The sequence below is a fragment of the Stegostoma tigrinum genome, chromosome 4 (assembly GCF_030684315.1).
Source record: "Stegostoma tigrinum isolate sSteTig4 chromosome 4, sSteTig4.hap1, whole genome shotgun sequence".
Taxonomy (NCBI): Eukaryota; Metazoa; Chordata; class Chondrichthyes; order Orectolobiformes; family Stegostomatidae; genus Stegostoma; species Stegostoma tigrinum.
In genome coordinates, this window is record NC_081357.1 from 36,365,647 (window position 1) to 36,381,138 (window position 15,492).

At 38.9% G+C, this 15,492-nt stretch overlaps 1 long non-coding RNA gene across 1 annotated transcript in view; it reads left to right on the forward strand.

Annotated features, from left to right (window-relative positions):
• Window positions 1–1,612: 1,612 nt before the first annotated feature.
• The window catches only part of LOC125452242 (uncharacterized), a 40,908-nt gene continuing 27,028 nt past the window's right edge, over window positions 1,613–15,492 (forward strand). The window contains exons 1-2 of the long non-coding RNA XR_007247504.2: window positions 1,613–1,719; window positions 5,213–5,292. This is a non-coding gene — a long non-coding RNA (uncharacterized LOC125452242). The remainder of the gene's footprint in view (window positions 1,720–5,212; window positions 5,293–15,492) is intronic.

The following is a 15,492-nucleotide window of genomic DNA, read 5'->3' on the forward strand; positions in this document are numbered from 1 at the left end:
CTTTAACCTCAATCACCTGCATGCCTAAACTAAACTGACCACCATTGACATAAATAACCAGCAATATGCAGATGTCTGCAGTGCTGTTGCTTACACTGATCCAGATTCACATGCCACTCTCAACATCAATTCTGCATGCGTGAGACTTGGCCTGTCCTTAAAGTTGCCAAAGTAGAACATAAACGTCAACCCAGACCTGCTTAGCTAAATATTCCACCTCGCACATATGTTGAAGGAGAGACTCTGTAAAATATTGAACACTTGCCATTTTGAAAGCCAACTCTCTCAAAAATCCAGCGTTGATGAGGAGATTCAATAGTGGACTAGTTGCATCAGCTTAGCCTTCTGCAGACAACAGCAGTGAGTATTTGACTACGATGGCCTTTGGAAGACAATAAAATTCCTCCTATGTGCTGACCATTTACCTTCACCACATAAAGGCACTATAGTGAAACCTGATCCATTTATCAATTGAGGATATATCAGCACTTGAAAAATACCATCAGCAACGCCAGCATCACATCCTCTAGATTCAATGGAAGGACCATCACATAATTGCTAGTGCCCTCTTGAAGTCAGTTCAATGGCATTCAAGCAAAATTTTAGCAAAATCAGTTATGGTAGATGGTACACTGTGCCTCGATCACTGATAAAATGATTTGTTGCCAGGTCCTGTTTTCTCGTGTTTTAAATGGTTTCTTTTCTAAGGGAGGACAAAGACATTATGACAGAGAAACTCTGAAGTTCCTCCTGGAACATGGCAACATTGACATTAGTGACTGAGAGGAGCTTGCTAACAATTTTTTCAAAGACTAACTGCTACGTGATGCTTCGAGTGCCAACACTTTAATGATGAGGGAGGGTGGCAGCAGAGAAGGAAAGAAGATGAAGTGAATCACACACTCCAGACCTCACTCCCTTGCGGGACATCCTACCGCATGTGCCCAAAGATCTGTGGGTTGGAAATCACCCGTACCATCACATAAACACTCATGGCAGAAATTCATGACCTTGAGTAGTTTCATTCTTCAATTGAAGGGCAATTGATGATGATAAGGAAATGTTGAAAAAAATTGGTCTAGGATAAAAGTTTTAAAAATCATTATTTAATGAAACTAAATGTATCCCGGTAGTGAGAGCGTCAATGTTTTTTTTAATGTGGACAGATTTAAGGAATATAGGTTGCTGTCTCTCATGTTTATCCTATTGATCGCTGGGTGCCATTCACTGGTGGTTTGCTATCACCAATCCTCCTTTCTACTCTTAAAGCTTAGGTCTCACTGCTCCAAGATGTGTGTGATATGTGAACATCAGGTTTTGCACTTCAGCCAGAACTCTTTCGGAACCATTGTGTCATACAACAAAAGTTGTTGAAAGCTGTTTCACTGTAAGAAGCAATGGGTGGTGGATGGCAAGCATGGATGCTACATCCAAACCCAAACTTAAAAATCACCAGGAGCTCGAGTTAGGACACAAATTTTGCAAGTTCATTTTTAAGCCATCTTTGGAAGTGAAAGTATCCATAGAATATTAACGACATTCAAAGAATAATTGTTAAAATTAGGTCAATGTAATGATTTATTTTATCTTCATATTTATTCTTGCATCACATAGGCAGTGAACAACAATGAAAGCACCTACAGGGGGAGATCTCGAGCTCTGTGGATAAAAATGGCTACTCTTAATTTCATACTTATTTTAACTGGATCAGTCATCACTGTAAGTTTCCTGCATTTTAAATTAGGTTTATAGTCTGTGTTCAGATTTTAGCATTGGTTCTGGTATTATTTTTTGAAACCACAACAATTAGTAGGGAATTTAATTTTTATGTCTCAGATGGAACTTCTTTTTGATCAGCCTGTTCAGACTTGTTATGACATCACCTTCTGGGGTAAGACTTGAACAGAGACTTTCTGAACTAGAGATAGAGATACTATTACAGCACCACAAGACCATACCTGCCCGTTGGTATTTTCAAATATCTCCCATGTAAGCGGTGACCAGGCTTGTGTCTGCTAAGCTTCCAAGTTCAAATAAGATTGATCATTTTCAGATCAGCACAAACATAGGTTCAAGCTTTATTTATTGACAACTAATTGAGCTTTTAGTATAGGGTAAAAGGTTGATCAAGAGAGAAGTCTGGAAATTGTGGAAATGATTTCTTTTGGTAGTTTCACAAGAAATACTTGACCATTTAATTCCTGAATCACATGAAATGTGATTCAGACATCTGAAGAACAATCCATCCTGACATGCAATTTAATTGAACATAGGCAGTAAATAAGGCATTAGTTTTATCCACGATTTTGGCACCAACAACAACTCCAGCCCTGCACATTCATGAAAGATCCAAAATTGCCAAAGTAAGTTCAAGCGTTAGAAACACAGCAAGGGAAATCTCAAGCTTCTTTCCTCTGAACCTTGTGCTTGGAAGATGGCTATTTCTCTTAGTCATGTGTCAGGAGAAGTAATTTCCGTGTTGATTTTGAGAAATTGGAACCTGTTTAATGGTAACCTGAATTGTCAAACATTCAAACTTGAGAAATATATGTTTAATTTTAAACTGCCGCTGTGGACAAAATCAAATGTAAAACATTCTGATCATTTCGGAAAGTATGAGTGAAATGAATGAATGAAATGTGGAAGCAGAAAGCTTCACTAATGGCCCACCTTGCTCTTTGGATCTCCAACAAGACCCAATAAGCTCAGCACCATTCCAAGTTAAAGCCACCCACTTGACTCACATCCCATCCACCGTCTGTAATACCTACTTCCTTTATCACCAACATACAGTAACAGCAGTGTGTGTCATCTACAAAGAGTATTCAGCAACTCACCACGGCTCCTTTGGCAGCACCTACCAAACCTGTAACTTCTGTCACCTGGATCAGTGGCAGCAGTAAGGAAGCCTGCAAGTTCCCTCCAAATCACACAGCATCCTGATTTGGGACAATATGCCTATTGTTTCCTTGTGACTGTGCCAAATGTTGGAACTGCCTTCCTAAGAGCATTGTCAGTGTACCTACTCACACAGACTGCAGCAGTTCAAAAAGATATCTCACCATCTTCTTCCCAAGGGCAATGAGGGATAGCCAATAAATGCTAGCCCCGTCAGTAACTGTCTGATAAACAAGTATTAGAAAAAAACTGTATGATCACAGTTTTGTTTCTTGTAATTGTCAAAGTTATGTCCTGACGGAGTAGTGCTATTTGATCTCAAAAAATGTCTCCTATTTAGCAATGAGAATTCCTGCATTCTTCCTTTAAATTGTCTTCCTGGAAACTGAGACAGAGGCCATTTGTTGCAATTCCTCTTTGAAAACTGGATCACAGAATTATCCTAATTACCCCTGAGGTGGTGGTGAGTAGCCTTCAAACATGAGAAGGTGAGGACATGTAGATGGTGTATTCAACTTGTAACATTGATGCCAACATTTTGGTGTAACCTTTCATCGGAATTGTCAAACTACGAAATACATCTTTGACTGGGATTTCTGAAACTGTCACATTCAATCAAATGGTAAAACTATAACTTAGAGCTACGCCTTACAATTTTTTTGGCGAAGTGCATATTGCATTGACATTTGCTGGAGGAACTCTCACGCCAAGTCACAGTCAGATTTCTCACTGTCTCTTTGCAAATCGCCTTATTAACAACCTAGCTATTGTGTCTCTGACATCCAATTCTACCTCCACCTTACCATGTGCTATTTCTAGAACAATTTGTTACTTACCAGATTTCTACTGAAAGGCTGACATCTGTTGCGCCAGTGCCCTCTTTAAAAGTCTGTTGTGCACCTGGACAAGCGTTGTCTTTCGAGAACTGCACAGCTCCTGACATTTTCCCTGGGCATCACAGACTGAGGTAAATTGACACACGGCTTTGCTGCCAGCGTCTTGGAAGCCCTGCTGGACAGGATGGTGCGGACAGGGAGGTTTCTCTCACCCCGGGACTAGCAGTAGAGACCACAACGCCAGACCCTGCCATCGTCACCCTGTTCAACAAAAGCAGAGAAGGTGGAGTGAGATGTTCCAATGTTGAGATAGGATTTATTGGACCTCTTGTTCCATCCTTTCTCAAATCTTACCATCTCCAATGTTGCTCGCACCCCTCTAAGATTCCACTCCTTGAAGCTTCTTGAATAGAGCTATCAAGTCATTACAACCCATTGAGTCAATGCCAGAAAATTATTTACTGAATCATTATTTTATTCAACAAGTAACTGTTTGATTTCTGCATTGTTATCCAATAACAGCTCCAGAAAAACAGAATAATTTCATGTTTAATACTTCAAACTCTGCACATTGCAGATTATTTTCAACAACCTCGTGTGCTCACTTCAACGAGCAATCATTTTCAATAGGGACAGATCAATTACATATTTAGTCTGAAGCCTTTGATTTTTAGAATCCCTGAACACAATAAGCCGAAATTTAAACTTTCTTGCTCCTCTGATGTTGCTTGGCCTGCTGTGTTCCTCCAGCTTCACACCGTGTTATCACTGTAAAACTTAATTGCAGACGTTCCTGCTTGTCTATCTGTCTCTAACTTATTTCTGGCTTTATTTCTTTATTCTTCCCAAGTCTTCCTGCTGTTGCAACTTGTTCACCTCCAGCTCACCATTTTTTAAAAAATTCTGTCATGGGATATGGACGTTGCTGGCTGGATCAGCCTTTGTTGCCCATCCCTACTTGCCCTTGAGATGGTGGTGGTGGTGAGCTGCCTTGTTGAACTGTTGCAGGCCATGTACTGTAGGTTGACTCACAATGTCATGAAGGAGTGAATTCCAGGATTTTGATTTAATAATGATATATTTCCAAGTCAGGATGGCGAATGGTTTGAAGGGAACTTGCAGATTGTGGTTCACCCATGTATTCTCTTCTAGAAAGAAGTGGTTGTGGGTTTGGAAGGTTCTGCTAAGGATCTTTAGGGAATTTCTGCAGTGAATCTGGTAGATCATACACATTGCTGCTACTGAGTATCAGTGTGAACAGGAGTGAATGCTTGTAGATGTGGTGTCAGTCAATCATCTTAAGCTACCTTCCTAATTTCTGTAAATTCTTTTTTCATTTGTCATTCTTGTGTACGTCACTGCTCTAAACAGAGACAACATTTTTCAATGAGAGACCTACAAAGTCAAATATATTGCTGACTGATAACACTGTGTCAGTGTGACAGTATTTACTGCCATGTTTTCTGTTTTTACAATAGGATTTAGCCAAGTGAAGACTAGGTCTTTCCAACCTGAATATAAGTTAAACTGCACTGTGATTAACGCAATTGTCAAATGTGTAAGTATTTATTTTTGTTTATCTTTGAAAAATATGTTCTACGACAATGACTGCAGCTATAACATGCTGTGCAGATCTTTTTAATTCACTGATTCTCTCAAAAATTGCTTCATCTACTGGCAGCAGGCTATTGAATTCAAGGAGATTTATTTGCATAGGGAAAATAAGGCCAATGCAGAAACTCATCTGATTTTGCTGCAGAATGTATGCCGACATAAACAGAATCTGATTGAGTCACTGTATTACTGGGAACTTTGTATTAAAGGTATTGATCTCAATCCCTTTCCACGCACATTCCTGAGAAAAAACAGATTCAGAGATTCATGGAGTTCAGATAAGGCCCTTCAGCCCATCGAAATTGGATTTGTGCAGCCCCTCAGGGTGGGAGGCATGACAGCCAAATCCCCTTAATCATAGGAGAGGCATCACATTGATTTTATGAAGTCTACATGGATTATGGTGTGGCATGAGGGTTGACTTAGTTTGGTGAGCTGTGAAATGTAATATTTGTTGTGAAGGCAGTTTGAGATGCAGAGATCAAGTCAGCAGCCTGTTTGTGTCAAGGCAAGCATTACACTGGTCTATGGACCTAAGAGGGCTACGAAAGAATGGATTCTTATGTGAAGGCTCAGAACTGGCGAGGGTGAGTCAGTGGTGAGGGTCTTTTGGTGTAGAGTGAAGGATTGGAAGAGATATCTAAAGGAGATCAGAGGTGCATTGGGGGCATCAATGAGTGAAGTGGAAAGGGCCTGATACAGTGAGTGTAGTGGAATTAATCAGTCAAGAAAATGAGGAGCCTACCGGCAGTATCAGTACCGTTTAAAAGTACGTCTATTTCAAGGTGTTAGTTGGCAGAGCCCTCACAGGGTTTTGGATTTGGCTACAACATTTCAATTAGCTGTCACTGACAGTGATCTTCGATCTTCTGCAAAGGACAGAAAGGAGGCTCACTGAGCCGGCAAGTTCAACCATTCTGACAATGTGTGAACACAAACATGAACATTCAACCATGAGATGTGTGGATGCATTGAGCTCTCTGACTAAGCCAGTCTCAACAAATAACAACGATGCACATGTGAGTAAAGTAGAACCAAAGTAATGTGAAGTACTGACAAGGGAAATGGAATTTTGGAAAAAAAGGCTTTTGTGCTCTCAAGTCTTACATTAATAGTGATGCAGTTGGGCAGAAAGGTTGTGGCTGTGAAGCTGAGATTTCAGGTTTGACCAAGAGGCTCTTTAAAGGGCAATGCATTCATGCAGCATTTATCAGCTGCAGCAGATCCTCCAACTGGTGGAAATAATGTCCCTCATCCTGGTCCACAGTAATCTTATGTATTCTGGCTCAGCAAAGAAAAACCTCCAGAGGCCTGAAACAGAATTGGAGAATACAAAAAAATGCATGACAATTCAGTTTAAATTTAAAAGGGAACCATTAAAAATGCATAAAAATAGTAAAGGAAGCAGAATTTTATGAAAACTATGCCTGCAAACAAATGAAAGTAATCGGTTACGACATTCTAAACCTGTGATATGATGTTATTTGACAATTTCAGATTACATCATCTCAACAATTTGATCTATGAAATGCAAGTATGAGCTAGAGTCTTGCCTCAGTAAATTTTCAAGGACATAATCAGAAGAAGAGAAGCCTTTGACGATAATTGGGTTAATTTGTGGAATGTTTGGTGAAAATGATGCTGATATTTGATAGAATATCATAATTTACTTCTATTCCCAAATTTAATAAATATTTTGTGGGTACTTCATCTTTATGCTGCAGACTTTCAAGCTTTTTTAACTGTGTTATACCTCACTGGGTAGTACATTGAAACACTGCATTGGTGTTCCCAGAGTCGTAATTCAACTTAGCGATTTTATAAAAGCATGCAATTTTCCCCAATTTATTTATCTATTGGAGCCAAGTTGACAGAAAGCACAGACTAGATTTCTGTACTCAGTGAAGATTGCTAATTATTACAAATAGATTCTAACTATGAATAAAAAATTATGAACGATAACTACTAGTTAAAACTCTACTAGTTAAAACTCCCTTGATCAAACTTCACTTGCAGACAGCTACCAAAAGGAAAATAAGTGTAATAGAGCAGAGAGAAAGTCTGGGAAGACAGTTCAATGGTCCCCATCCACAACATTGGCCAACATGATCCTTTTGACTTGTCAGGACTTGTTGCTCCTTGATCTTCCTTCTCCAGGTAGAACATAGAACATAGAACATAGAACAGTACAGCACAGAACAGGCCCTTCAGCCCACAATGTTGTGCCGACCATTGATCCTCATGTATGCACCCTCAAATTTCTGTGATCATATGCATGTCCAGCAGTCTCTTAAATGACCCCAATGACCTTGCTTCCACAACTGCTGGTAGAGGTTCGCTCCTCTGACAATCAGTCCTTTATATCCTGATTGGCCAAGTTTACCTTCTTATCTCAGTTAGGCTTTACAAGTTCAAGTCATTTACCTCTAAAAGTCCACACCCCAAGAATAAAATTAATCATACAACTGTTTCTTCAGTTTCTGAAATAGATTCTTATAAGACTCAAAATGTTAACTCTGTTTCTTTCTGCCCAGATGCTGCCAGACCTACTGAGTTTCACTTTTTATTTCAATTTCTAGCTTCCGCAGTATTTTGCTTTAATTAGAATAATTATTACCCGATCTCCTCTCCGTGTCTCTGACTTTAGAAATGCTTGATAACTTGGATTGAAAGTCTGCAGCATAAAGATGAAATACCCAGGTACAGCTCATGGTCACACTGGATCCTTGACAGATCCTTGATTTCCGAAACTTTGCGGAGGACACACTCTGGCATTGACATCTCCATTGAACATTTGTCACTTTTGGAGCATCTCCAGTTTCCTTGTATCATGCCAGAGGAGATAGTTGTGTTTTTGAAACAAATACTCTTTGCTTAGGATGCTGTAATGATGTATATTTACATGCTATCCTTCTATGCTTTGGCATATGCCTTTGGTTGATATCATAATTTTATAAGGTTCAACCATAAACAATGATGCTGATTGTGCAGCTTCAAAACTGCTTGTTTGAAACAGCTGAAGTGCCTGAATCAAGAGTGTACTACTAATTCCTGGTGATTTTCATGTCTTAGAGCCATAGCATCTTAGAGATAGACAGCATGGAAACAGACCCTTCTGTCTAACTCATTCATGCTGGCCAGGCATCCGAATCTAATCTAGTCCGATGTGCCTTCATTTGGTCCATATCCCTCTAAACCCTTCCTATTCATATATCTGTCCAGAGGCCTTTTAAATGTTGTAATTGTACCAGCCTCCATCTCTTCCTCTGGCTGCTCATTCCATTCACGCACTACTCTCTGCACAAAACGAATGCCCCTTAGGTCCTTTTTATGTCTTTCCCTCTCACGTTAAACCTATGCCCTCTAGTTATGGACTTTCACACCACAGGGAATAGGCCTTGTCTATTTACCCTATCCATGCCCCTCAATGATTTTATAAACCTCTAACTCGTCTGCCTCCGACACTCAAGGGCAAGTAGCCCCAGTCTATTCAGCCTCTCCCTGCAGCTCAAACCCTCCAACCCTTTCAATGTCCTTGTAAATCTCTTTTGAACTCTCTCAAGTTTCACAGCATCCTTCCTAGAGAAGGGAGACCAGAATTGCATGCAGTATTCCAGTAATAGCCTAACTAATGTCCTGTATAGCCACAACATGACCTCCCAACTCCTATACTCAATGCACTGACCAATAAAGGCATGCATACCAAATGCCTTTTTTACTACCCTGCCTACCTGTGACTCCACTTTCAAGGAAATGCGAATCTGCAGTCCAACGTCTCTTTATTCAGCAACACTCCCCAGGACCTTACCATCAAGTGTGCAAGTCCTGCTCTGATTTGCCTTTTCAAATTGCAACACCTCACATTTATTTTAATTAAACTCCATGTGCCATTCCTCAGTCCATTGGCCCATCTGATCAAGGTTCCATTCTACTTTGAGGTAACTTTATTCGCTGTTCACTACACCTCCAATTTTGGTGTCATCTGCAAATTTACTAACCATACCTCCTATGTTCACATACAAATCATTTATATCAATGACAAAAAGCAGTGGATCCCCCAGCACCAATCCTTGTGGCACACTGCTAATCACAGGCCTCCAGTCTGAAAAGCAACCCTCCACAACCACCTTCTGTCTTCTACCTTCAAGCCAAAAAAAGTGCCTCATGGTCAGATTTTGAAGATTCATCTGTAGTTGGGAGATAATTGAATAATTCAACCCAACCTGCGAAATCATTGCTTTTTTTTGATCTCTAAGTCACAAAGAGTTGACAGGTACCAATATAATTAATCTCAAGCAGTGCACATGTTGTCTTTGGTTCAGCGAATAACTTTATGAGACCGCTAATGTCTTCCTCACATTGAGTCAAGTTACATTAATCATTGTCATTTGGCATGCGAGCTGCTTCAGGCTCTTCACCATATGGTTGGATTTTAAGTGTGAAGCATGCTTTTCTATTGGTTTCTGATGATGTGCACTTGTTCCATTGCTGTTCTCTGTATTTCAAAACCACTCTCAGCATTTGCTTGTTCTTGAGTGGTCTGCCTGCACCATGCAGGCCTCTGTCAGAATGTTGTAAGTTCCTTCTCCTCAGCTTAGGACTTTTCTCAAATAAACTAACAACACTCATCCAGTATCAAGTCTAGAGGTAGTTGGTAACCCTTGTCTGTAAAACATGTGCCATGTCTGGTTCAGATGAGTCACCTAAGAAAGTTAATTTGTATCTTCCAAAGGTGACATTGCATCATATCAAAATATGTACTCCAAAGAAGGAAAGTGTTGGTAGTCTGTGTTTTCTTTCAAAAATGTTTATTATGGGTGTTAATCCCTTCGTGCATGTTAGCACAATTAATACTATTGTTCAACAGTTATGACTTGCATACCTCCTGGAAATGTCTCACTTTCTGACAAAGGTTGCATTAGTGTTTTGAAGCTGGACATTACTTCTGTTTCTGTTTTCTTTTAACATCATTTGTAACAGCAATATCTAACAGTAAAGGATTGAAAACATTTTGTTTTGGTCTATCTTGTAACATTTTGATGCTTTGGTACCTTAGAAAATTGATGAAGTCTGATAAGCTTCTTGAGCAAGGCTATCTTTCCATTTCCATCATTCCTTGGTGCTATTTTCAAATTTCAGTTTCTCCCGCTCTCTGGATAGTTCTAATCAATATGAGATCCCTTTGTAATTGGAACATATCTGAAAGAAATGTAACAGCAATTAAAATAACAAATCTGTCTCAAATTACTCATGTTTGTAAATCAGCATTATGGCAAAATTCTAACAATGTGCAAAGATCATTGACAAGGGGTTTTGGAAGCTACATAATTCTGTTAAATCTTGCTCTCTACATTATACAGTTGATAGTTGATATATAATATTTGTCTAATGATTAGCAAGTTTTGAGAAGATTTGTAGCTCAGGTTGAGGTTCTGGATGTAAGTTTGCTTGCTGAGCTGGAAGGTTAGTTTTTATAAAAACTAACCTTCCAGTTCAGCGAGTAAACTTGCATCCTGTCTAATGATTCTATAATGTTATCAAAACTACTGTCTCTCCTCTTACATTTCAAAACATGATCTACAACCAGGCCCATTGGGTGAAAACTTGTACTGACTTGTTCTTTTCTGCATTTCTTGTATAATCTGAAGCAATTCTTTTTCAGACAGTCCAATTTAGTTTCCCGTCTGAAGGATCTATGATGTTATATTTGCTTGGTGATACAATATCTTTCTATATTGCCATTATGTTATTTCTCTTATTTAAATGATTCACATGAAAGCTGTTGCAGGAATTATATCACTTCTTGAAGTGTAACGGATCTTACTATTCCTTGATTCAAGTCATTCAATTACTTCAATTGTATTAATTTTTTCAATCTACCTCAATAAGTCCGTCAAAAATTGCAAACGTTTCCTAAAGTATGAGGTCGTTAAGATGAATTGATAATAAAGTTCTATCCTCAAGAGTTTTATAGTGTTGATGAAGATTTTTATTTTTTATCTTCTTATTCGCTCTTAACAAATTTTCCATAAATTCTGTTAATTAAAGTTGAAACATTTCTAACTGTTTCAGATTTATTCTCCAATTTCTGCTATAAATTTAAAAATGCTTAAAGATCCTTGAAAGGTTTCAAAATGAAGAAATGTTGTATTTCACTGTACAAAAAGTGGGAATGTGTATTTATTGTATCATGTTTCCTTCCTCTGGATGATTTTTATGCCCTTTTCAGCACTATGGAGGACTCGCATCCTTTTCATTTCTTCTCCAAACTTTTTGTGCTGTTTTACGTTTTTTAAAAATTGTGTCACGCTGATCTGAACTTAAAGCAATAATTTCAGTTCCACATTAAAAGTTCCACTTCCCTTCAAAACACTGTTTTCATTAAAGTCTACTTCTGCCTTTAGCTTTTCCATGCTTGTTCAATAATTTCTACATCCGTATTCCCAGTTTTATGAATAATCATCCATTCTTTATAAATTTTTCTAGCAGCTTCTTGTGATTTTTTTTTAAACAACTGTGGTAACTCTGTAAAAGACTATTTTTTGGAACAATGAACTGAAATGGAGCTTGGCCTTCTACAATTGGAAAAATACTAGGAGACTCTGGGAACTTGAAAATCAAGTGCTGCCTATTGTTAAACTGAACAATTCATTTGCTTTTTGTGAGCAAAACATGGAAAGAAAGGATAAAGACTGAATGGCACCACGAACCTTGTATGTTTAGCAAGTTGTCCCTGGAAACTGCTCTTTGATTTGTTGAACTGCAACATGTTAAAATGCAATAAGTGCCAAGAGCTGGAGAGAGGGATAAATATTCAGAGCCTGCAGATAGAAAGCATTTATTTCTCTCTCTCTCTCTCTCTCTCTCTCTCTCTCTCTCCCACTCTCTCTCTATTTCCCATTCCTGTTCTCTCTCAGGGAAATGACAGAAATCCCAAGAAAGCTCAAAAGAGATAATATGTGCAAAAAGAGACAAGTTCATGAGAATAACAATCAAACTAAAGGAGAACTGTCACAGAAAACTGCATCTCACTGTTGCAAAAATAGAAAAGACTTTGAGAGAAAAATCACTTTTCACGTTGTGATATGCACTTATGATTATTTAAACATTGTTTACCCACTCTACGTTCATTTTTCCACCCTTAGTACGTATGACTAACCATTCGTCTTTTGTCTGTCTTAATCATGATTGTGAGATAACAAAGTGTGGGGCTGGATGAACACAGGAGGCCAAGCAGCATCTTAGGAGAACAAAAGCTGACCTTTCGGGCCTAGGCCCTTCATCAGAAAAGGGGGATAGGGAGAGGGTTCCGAAATAAATAGGGAAGGCGGGGAGGCAGATCAAAGATGGATAGAGGAGAAGATAGGTGGAGAGGAGACAGACAAGTTACAGGGGTGGGGATGGAGCCAGTAGAGGGGGGCCGGTAGGGAGGGGATAGGTCAGTTCAGAGAGGACGGACAGGTCAAGGGGGCGGGGTGAGGTTGGTAGGTAGGAAGTGGAGGTGCACTTTGAGGTGGAAGGAGGGGATAGGTGAGAGGAAGAACAGGTTAGGCAGGCGGGGACAAGCTGGGCTGGTTTTGGGATGCGGTGGGGGGAGGGGAGATTAATCGTGATTGTGTTTGTGTTTGGTGTTTTGAAGGGGTATATTTAATGTTACCTTGATTAGAAATCATTTATTTTCATAGTTCTTGTTAAAGTTAAGTGTTACACTTGTTACTGAAGCAAGGTGGTATAATAGCTTTTAGAGCCTCATTGAATTTGAGAGATTTATACATTTTGTGTGATTTTGAAAAGTGGAACAGGGCTACATTAGCTACTGTCTTTTTTATATGTACCATCGAAGCTCTTTCTGTTTGTTTTTATATTTCTTATCAATATTACTTTCATAATCAAATTTTGCCATCTTTATTATTTTTAAAATCAGGCACTGTTGGTTTTTTGCAATGTAATATGACTTAGTTTTTGAAATTCTACTATGTTATGATCACAATCCCCTAGAGGGTCCAGAACCAGGAGATCTCTTTTATAATTCTACTTAACGCCAGATCCTGATGATGCAGCTATCACGTGTTACACACAGGAGGGAGTTTGCAGAGTACTGTGACAACACAATGGCCATGGCAGTAAACTAAGACAGCAGGACCACGGTCATCACACCTTACAAGTGCACTTTGACCTAGCACAGATACAGTTACAGAGATGAGCCCTCAAAAACACTCTTAGGATAAAATGACTTAAGGTGAAATAGAAAATTCTGGAACTACCCCAGCCCAGTGATGTGTCCATGAGATCTGATTACCTGAGGGAAAAGTTTCACAACTTGACATGGTACTAATAGCTTAAAGGGACATTTGTGTTTTAGGACAGGAAAAGAGACAAAGCAAGGACCGTTGTGTGAAATCAAAAATCTGTGAAGAGCAGTGAAGGAACGTTCTAAGTTAACAACCAAGCAAGAAGCTTGTGAAAGTTAGCTCTCTATTCAAAATTAAAGGGACAAAGTCAACAGAATGTTTGGAGATTGAAGGAACAGAGAGTAACCAAAGTGGGGCTAGTTAGTGAAATTTGAATCTAATCAGCCTAACAGGCTGACAAAATCTGACAGGAATGGAAATTTGCATCTAGTGTGGTTGGGACATGTGTCTGCTGAAGACCAGGGAGTAAGTTATATATTCACCAGAAGTCTTGTGCACAGTAGAAGGAATGATAAAATTTATTTTGATTGTGTCGGTTAGCTAATTCAGAAATGCCTTTTTATTAGTATTGTGTATCAGTTACCTGATAAGTTATGTTTAGTCTATATTACTTTTATTCTTGACTGTATTAGTCTTAAACCATGAACTCCTTTCCTTCAGTAATTTCCATCAGCCATCCAGAAATTTATCCCCTTAAATGTTACCAGCCTCTGCAGCGATTATATCAATTGAGCGGCAGTAAAGGCTGTGTGCTGAAATGTAGAGTCCCTTGAGACAATATGGGGACTTGGCCGGAGAACAGAGGAGATGATTTAGCTCAGGTGGCTACAATGGTGCAGAACTTTGCATGGATGAGCTCACTTCCTATTGAGGGAATGGCCAAGTTCAAGGAGAGGAATGCATATGCTGTGACACTTGGGATGCATGCCAGAACTATGCAATAACATGCACAGAATGCATACAATACTGTAAAATTGCTGGTCAGTGTGCTGTTGACAAGTTATCCTTTCAGCTCACTCCACAATATAACAGAATTTCACTACTAAACCTCAATTATCCAAGCTGTCCAATGAATAATACTCCAAAATACCCTGCCAGAAACAGATCTTGCGCTTGTTTGAAGCAATTGACAAAGTCAGTGTTTGTCGCATGAGCTGGCAGGTTGGTCCAGAAATCCACTATTCTGTGGGAACTCCAAAGTAATCACCAGGAAGGTAGTTTATGGATTTTCATAACTACTTTTATTTTAAGTGAGTAATGAATTTATGAATTATAATGTGATTATAAAATGATTAAAGATTCAATATCAAATGACAAACGAACAGTGCCTATGAGCAAAATATGTGATTACCTCTTCTAAAGTTCTGACTAAGAGCAAAAAGATCTGTAGAATGTACTTATCCTCCATGTCCAATATTATTCTTTAAACTGTTCTTTATTTGCTGACTTCTGAAATGCTAAGAAGCACTGTCCTTTAATCTACTTATTTCAATTCTCTTCTCATCGTTTGCATTCAACCCCCTTGAGTTTATAAGCCTGGCTCCCTCTCTTTGATGTAATTGTGCCTCAGATTATGTTAAACTGCCATAATTACTGTCCCTGATAATGCTACAACTTCCATCTTCTGTACATTGTCTGAATGATTTATGAGTACCAGGAATAGATAAGTATCATCTTCTGTAACTTTCTTTATGCATGGATTCATTTGGCAGTCATGCACTATATTTAAAAATTTTACCCCTAAATGACCCAAGTTTTCCCACTTAATGTTGTGTTGCTTGAAGCTTCCCATTAATATAAAAAGAGCAAATGCTTGAAAGTACTCAGCAGGTCAAACAGCCCCTATGTAAAGAGAAACAGAATTATGTTTCAGATCAATGACATTTGCAAAGAAGTAGATTTGACAGTTATAAAAATAGGTTGCAAACCCTAATAAGTCAGTACTTCACAGA